Source organism: Myotis brandtii, unplaced genomic scaffold (genome assembly GCF_000412655.1).
Source record: "Myotis brandtii unplaced genomic scaffold, ASM41265v1 scaffold238, whole genome shotgun sequence".
Taxonomy (NCBI): Eukaryota; Metazoa; Chordata; class Mammalia; order Chiroptera; family Vespertilionidae; genus Myotis; species Myotis brandtii.
The window spans coordinates 1,148,162-1,155,693 of NW_005358983.1; positions in this window are offsets into that span (position 1 = coordinate 1,148,162).

A 7,532-nucleotide genomic window follows, 5' to 3' on the forward strand; every position below is an offset into this window, starting at 1 on the left:
TGTTTCTTGAACAAGGCCTTGAACATGGTAGTCTGCATAAGTCTTTGTTGAATCAAAAGTGTTCTGAACACACACCACAATAAAAATATTGAAATATTATTATGTAATGCCAAAGTTTACAATATGTCATTTTAAGTGATTTGTGAAAAAGTTATGATACAAACTAAAAACCATACCAAACGTATGTTTCAATAGTTAATATTCAGCTACACAAATCGCTTTCATTATTTCAGATAACAATAAAGTTATTTAGGTCACTTCCATGGTTATATTAATTTTGTTAAATAAAGTTAATCACTCAAGCATTATTCAATCCCTGAATGACTTCTACTAGTGGACAATGAAAACATATAGTAAAGTTACTGTAGGCCAAAAAATGACAAAAGTCTGTGAGAGGATGTTAAACATAGGGAAAACTGGGTATAAATTAATTTTATAATTTTAAAAAGAAAATATAGAATTTTATAGTTAAAAAAATCATTCTTTAGTAGTAAATTTGACACCTCTCAAAATAAAATAAATTACACAGATTGGACCACAAATACTAAACTGTACATGGGTGGGTGAATGATGTTTAAGCAATCTATATATATAAAAGCCTAAGTGACCAAACAACCAGCTGACCAGTCGCTATGATGTGCACTGACCACCAGGGGGCAGATGCATAGTGCAGGAGCTGCCCTCTGGTGGTCAGTGAGCTCCCACAGCCAACTTCTTGTGTCCTTCCCCTCAGCCGGCTGGCCCCAATCCGACCCGATCAGGACTGGGTGAGACAGCCCCAATTGGCCCCGATTGGCCAAGCTGAGGGACTCCATCAGTGCATGAATTCATGCACCGGGCCTCTAGTAACAAAGAAACAAGAAATGGTGTCTTTTTTCTTTTGCGGTGTTTTGTTTGATTATTTATTTCCTCTTCCACTAAAAGTGGCAAAACAAAAATCCTAGAGAATATACCAGGGGTCCTCAAACTACGGCCAGCGGGCCACATGCGGCCCGCCGAAAACATTTATCCAGCCTGCCAGGTGTTTTGTCGCCGCTGCCTGTCCTGCTTAGCAGCCGACTCATCCTGGGCCTGCAGTGCGCTTGTGCGGAATGTCTGAGGAACAGTGAACTGGCCCCCTGTTTAAAAAGTTTGAGGACCTCTGGAATATATCAACAAAACTGGTAATAAAATGTTTTGACATGAATTATAAGATAGAAATAGAATGGGTCAAATCATGATAAGCATAAAAACCTCATTCAAAATGCAAATATGCCAAAGAAAAAGATGAGGTGAGGGGCTTCTAATGTCCATGAGTGCTGGTGCATGCAGAAACAGACAATTGGTCCAAATGAGTGGTCCCTAATACAAAAAAGGTGCCTTTTAAGAGAAAGTAATCATTTTTTATAAAACTAAAAAGCTAAATATCATATAATTTGAATTAAAAACAAATATATTTCTAGAGAATCAGGTGAAATTTAGCATATAAGATAGAAATAACAATTTAAGAAATACATGGTAATAATAGTAGAGCACTCATGTTTAAAATTGTTTTGGTTACAATTAGATGGCTCTCAGAGTATCTTTTAATTTAAAATAAGTTGGTTTTCATATGTTATAACATCTAATTATTTCCAAATGCCAAACCCTGACCCTTCATATATTCTGATTTATTGTCCATTCAATACTAACATTAATATATTTTTAGATTGTATGCTTATATGGGATAAATATTAAGGATCCAACTTGAGCATCTGGATTCAGTGCTACCTGAAACCACAAGCCCTGGCTTTTATTAATTTTCATTTTCTTTGGTTTAAGCTAGTTTGAGTTGGGTTTCTATCACATGAGAACCCTGACTGGTACACACAGCTGAACAGTCAGTTGCTCTGTTACGGCTTCTGCTCCCCAGCATGTTGCTTCTTCTATTTGGAAGGCAACGCCTCTCCTCCCTCTTGTCTGTCTCTCCAACTTACTAAGGTGTAACTCAAATACTCTCTCCTCCGAAATACCTATCCAATAAATTTCACAGTAATAAGTATTTTGAGAGCTTTTATATATGTTTATAAATCTTAATTTCCTTGCCTCTTTTTATCTCTTTAGTAATAGTGCCTTTAGTAACCAATAATAGGGTGGAAATTCAATGTTCTATTTATATATAGTATCCTAACCTTTAAAAATATGACTCAGAGCCCTAACCAGTTTGGCTCAGTGGATAGAGTGTCGACCTGCAGACTCAGGTTCAATTCCAGTCAAGGGCATGTACCTTGGTTGTGGGCACATACCCAGTGGGGAGTGTGCAGGAGGCAGCTGATCGATGTTTCTCTCTCATTGATGTTTCTAACTCTCTATCCCTCTCCCTTCTTCTCTGTAAAAAAACATACAATAAAATATATTTTTTAAAAATATATGACTCAGAGTATTAATTCACTGTAATACTATATTTTGCTAGAACACTTAAAGAGAGATTCTTCATGAAATTACATACAAAAAAAGATATCTAGTCTCCTAAAGTGGAAATGCATACAAAGTTAAGCACTTTTTATTGGCATCTTAACTCTTGCTTTTCTTTCCTGCTTTCTATGCCCTAAATACCAAGCACTTAGTTGGTAATTAGTACTTTTACAAGAAAATTGCTTCTTTGCTTCAGGTCAGTGATCAGCAATAATTAAAGTAGCTAAAACACTAAGAAATTAGGCTGGTAAATGGAAGGGCATGGTAACTCTATCCAATTTTTAAGTTGTTAATTAAAATATGCAAAGACACGTGGAAAAGAAAATAAAACCCTTCAATCAGTGCACATAACATAATTCCATTTTTGTGCTATTTAATACTCATAGCTTCATTTAACCTTTTTTATTAAATTATTTTTGATGTTTTACAACAACATCTAGTTAAACAATGACAGAGGGATAAATTTTCCTTAGGCTGGCTTCATCAATGAAGGTATCAAATAACTAACAATTAAAAATGAATCACATTTACCAGGTAATCTAAACAATGGAAGAACATTCCATGCAGAGACAAGAGTAGCTAGAATTAAAGATATTTAGACTGTAAGGTAGAAGGTCAACTTGGGAATCATCAAGTTGCTATATTTGGGGAAATTTATTCTGGAGAAAAAATATTTGAAGAAAATATTTAGATTACATTAAAGATATTTTATTCATATTTTTTCCCCTTATTTATTCATTCTTTCAAAAATATTTATTTTTGGTAGGCATTGTATGAGTCCTTGATATACAATAGTGAGAAAAACAGAATCAGGCTCTATCCTGTGAAAGTCAAGTATTAATTAAAATTACACAAATATATATGCCACAAAGGAAATAATTTGGAACTATGTGTTATATAACATGGATTTTATGACATGGATTGACTTGACCATTATATTTTATAATCATGGATTAAAACTTTGAGATATAGAATGCTAACCAAATTATGTGGCAGTTTAATAAATTGTGATTAAATAATTTTATACATGTGATAATTCTTTGAAAAAACAAGCTGTAGTACTCTGTTCAATATTCAAAATTACCATAATAAGTTGTCACTGAAAAATAATCTTTCAAATCAAATATTTTAAAAGACTAAAAATCTGAATAGATATTAAATCAGTCTTTTAAATCACTTGTTTTGTTAGTATTCTAATTTAAGTAGAGAACATATCTACAGAGAAATATAGTCAATTCTAATATTTCCTTTATTACATTTTTTTACTTAGAAATAATCTGAATAGGAGTTGCTAAAATAAGAAATGTTCAACACTAATTGATATCCACATTGAATTCACAAGTTGATACCTTCATATAGATCCTTAAGCGGTTAGCTTTTTGAACAGGAGATCTGACATCTGAAGTTCAATAACGGTCCATGATTCTGTGTTTATATGTTTAGTTGTAAATAGCTGTGTTATTGTAATCCAGCTATTCAGAAAAAAAACTAATTAAAGTTCAAAGCCCTGATATAGCATGTGCCAATTTCTGTGGTATCAATAGTCCCATAATGACCAATTTTAATCTATCAAATGCTGTAATCCAAACTTGGAGTTGGGAAAAATGTGGACAATTAGCATTTACAAGCCAGGATGAGCTGGGTCCCAAACAATGTTTTCACCTTTTATGATACATCTTAACCTAGTAAATCAATTTATTTGTAAATCTATTACAAAAAAATTATATTTGGAAAAATGTTTTAAATGATGTAGAAAAGGAATGTACACTGTAGAACTCTATCCAAGCTTTTTCTTTTCTTTTTTTAATGCTCCACCTCATTTGCAAGTGACAAATTGTTTTCATAAAAAAGTGAGTTTGATTATTTTTCTCTGCAAAAAAAAAATAACAAATAATACTGGAAAATAGCACTGACATGAAAAGGTTACAGAGTTTTGGCAAGCCACACCATTCTTTTTGGCTTTCTTCCCATGGAGGGTAATATTGAGCTTTATGCTAATTTTTCTTGGCATAAGTTCTGTTGATTTCAGCTTTGGCAAAACTGTCTGGAAATGTTACGAAAATGTCACTACTCCATGTAACTTGTGCCTTCTTGGATGGAAATTATTTCTAGTAATAATGACACAAACAATCAGGAGAATTAAATAGAATAAAAAGAAATATCACCAATACCGTGAAATATTTTCCATGGCATCATAATTCAGGGATGAAGGATATCAGAGGTAAGGCAGCAAGGAAGTAGTCTACTGAAGGCAGCAGGTCTCATCATCATTTAGCATAACTTAGCAGTGCATGCTGGGAGAAGTTGCAAAAGAATTCAAAATCACTATCACTTTCCTTCAGAAGCTAGTAACAAATAAGAGAGTAAGGATAATTTGAAATCCACATTTATAAACCCACAGAATGGCACATTAAGCAGAATCTACATGCAAAGGAAAATACAATAACATAAATGGGAAGTAAAAACACTGCTTGAGAGATGAAAAAGATGAGTTGTGAATGGTTCTTATTCATTAACTGATACTCTAAGTTTAAAAAATATCATGGTAAAGGGGGGATGGTGGGAAGAAACTAACAAAGAACTTATATGCACATACATGAATAACCCATGGACACAGGCAATAGTGTAGTAAAGGCCTAGGAGGGGGCATGGAGGGGTGGAGCAGGGTAGAGGGGGGCCATGGGGGGAAAGGAGGACATCTGTAATAGTTTCAAAAATAAAGATAAATTTAAAAAATGTATCATGGTTCATGGAAAAGTTGCTTTGCTCAGAGCTTAAAGTGGGCAGGGCATCAGGAGATGGTGGGAAGGCAATATTTCTCAAAAATAGGAGAAAAAAAAGAGTAGGTTATATTGAAATTTTTCCAAAAGAAAATAGACATAGGAGTTTTTCAGGCTGTTGGATAAATCAAATGAAGAAAAGACAGCGCCAGTAATCTTCTAGTTTCTGAAACCTTAGGTATTTTCTCCCCTGCTAAGTGATCTTTCTCACACTGGTTTTTATCTTTGAGCTATCAACTTCCTGTCATTGCTTTTTATCTTGAAACTGATTGATTGTCTGACTAGCTTTGGAAATCTTAATCTATTTTATCTCCCTCTTCCTCCCCTCTCCCTTCCCCCACTATCTAAACTAGGAATCTGTTCTTGAAACTTGTTTCTAAACTTAATTCCTTACTGTTGATCAGTTTGGTTGCCTGATGTATGACTTAGAATTTGCTCCTTATGTAGGGTTCATCCAGAAAAAAATATACATATATTGCTCAGCAGAAAGTCAACAAAGCTTCTCCACTATATCTGATCAGAATCAAAAGGAGATGCAAGTGGATCTGAAGCAGGTCATAGCCAAACAGATTCAAACTCATTTACATTATCTGGTAATGTCATTATATATGAGATAGCTGTTTGGCATGTTAAATTTCATTGTTTTAAAATCTTTGATTTTTCAAATCAAAGTACATTTAAAAATATTTTTATTGATTTCAGAAAGGAAGGAAAGGGAGAGAGAGAGATAGAAACATCAATGATGAGAGAGAATCATAGATTGGCTGCCTCCTACATGCCTCCCACTGGGGATCGAGTCTGCAACCCAGGCATGTGCCCTGACTGGGAATCAAACCCATGACCTCCTAGTACATAGGTCAACACTCAACCACTGAGCCACACCTCAAAGTACATTTTTTTGCAACACAAAAATTAAGCCATTTTTAATTTTTTTTCTTTCATAATGCCATTAATATCAGGTTTCCATTAACTTTAGATTTTAAAGACATATTGCACAGGACATATCCTATATAATAAAAGCCTAATATGCTAAATGTCTGGTCAACCTGTTGCCCATTCAACCAATCAAAGAGTAATATGCTAATGATATGCTAAGGCCGCTCAACTGCTCGCTATGATGTGCACTGACCACCTGAGAGCAGATGCTCTGACCTGTAGGTTAGCTTGCTGCTGGGGTCCAGCCAACCAGGACTGGGCAAGATGGGTCAGATATGCCCTGGAGCCCTCCCGTGGTCCCTTCCTGGCTGGTCAACCTCCTGCATTCCTCCCCAGCCCCAATCATGCACTGGCGGGGTCCCTTGGCCTGGCCTGTGTCCTCTCGCAATCCGGGATCCCTCGGGGGATGTCAGAGAGCAGATTTGGCCTGATCCCGCAGGCCAGGCCAAGGGACCCCACTGGTACATGAATTCGTGCACTGGGCCTCTAGTTTAGTATAATTAAAAAGCAACTTACACAAATTGTCTACATCTGTCAAGAACTATGAAGTGTTTTAGATTTTACTCTATTGCAAGTTAACAAGTTAGTATGCCACACTTTCATGGATGCTGGTAGAAGACATGAGTCTCCTGAGTCAGAGAAAGAGACAATTTGTCTATCACAGCAATGACCTTAGTCAATGCATTACTACTTTTCATTAGTCCTCCGACCATCAAATTCTATAGGACCATGCAAAGAGGGCCAGACGATACTTGCACATACAGTGAGTTTCACCACAAGAGAGAAACCCTGAAATTAGGAAACCGCATACTTTTATAATGGTAGTACCCTTGCCTGCTCTTTGTTCTGGAAGGATACAGCATCTCTAGACCAAGTCTGTTCACTATACAAATCTCCTTGAAAAAAATAATCTGGAACAAAGTTAAATCAGTGCCTCTACTCCAAGATATGCAGAAACATGAAAAGCCCATAGAGAATTGTGTGCCATCTCAAAAGTGGGAAAGAAATACACTGATAGTCAATTTCAGTGACACAAAGGGAAAGTTGCTTTGATGTTAACTTCACCTCTGTAAATTTGTAATTATGTACTTAATGGTCTTCAATAAATTACTTTTTTTTTTTATAATGACAATGCCAGAAGATGTATACACATACACAGAGAGAAAGAATGAGAGAAATTAGCAATTAGTTCTGTGGGAAGAATTATGTCATCTTTTCAAAAATACAGTTAACAGATATGTTGTAAACATTTTCTACTGAAGAGTTAATATGTTGACTAGCACCTGAATGACTGAAGTAAGACCTAGATAGGCAGGAGAGCGGCTTCATTATTGTAGATTTTGTTTTTGAAGGAGTCTGCATCACAATGATCACCTCTCAGGA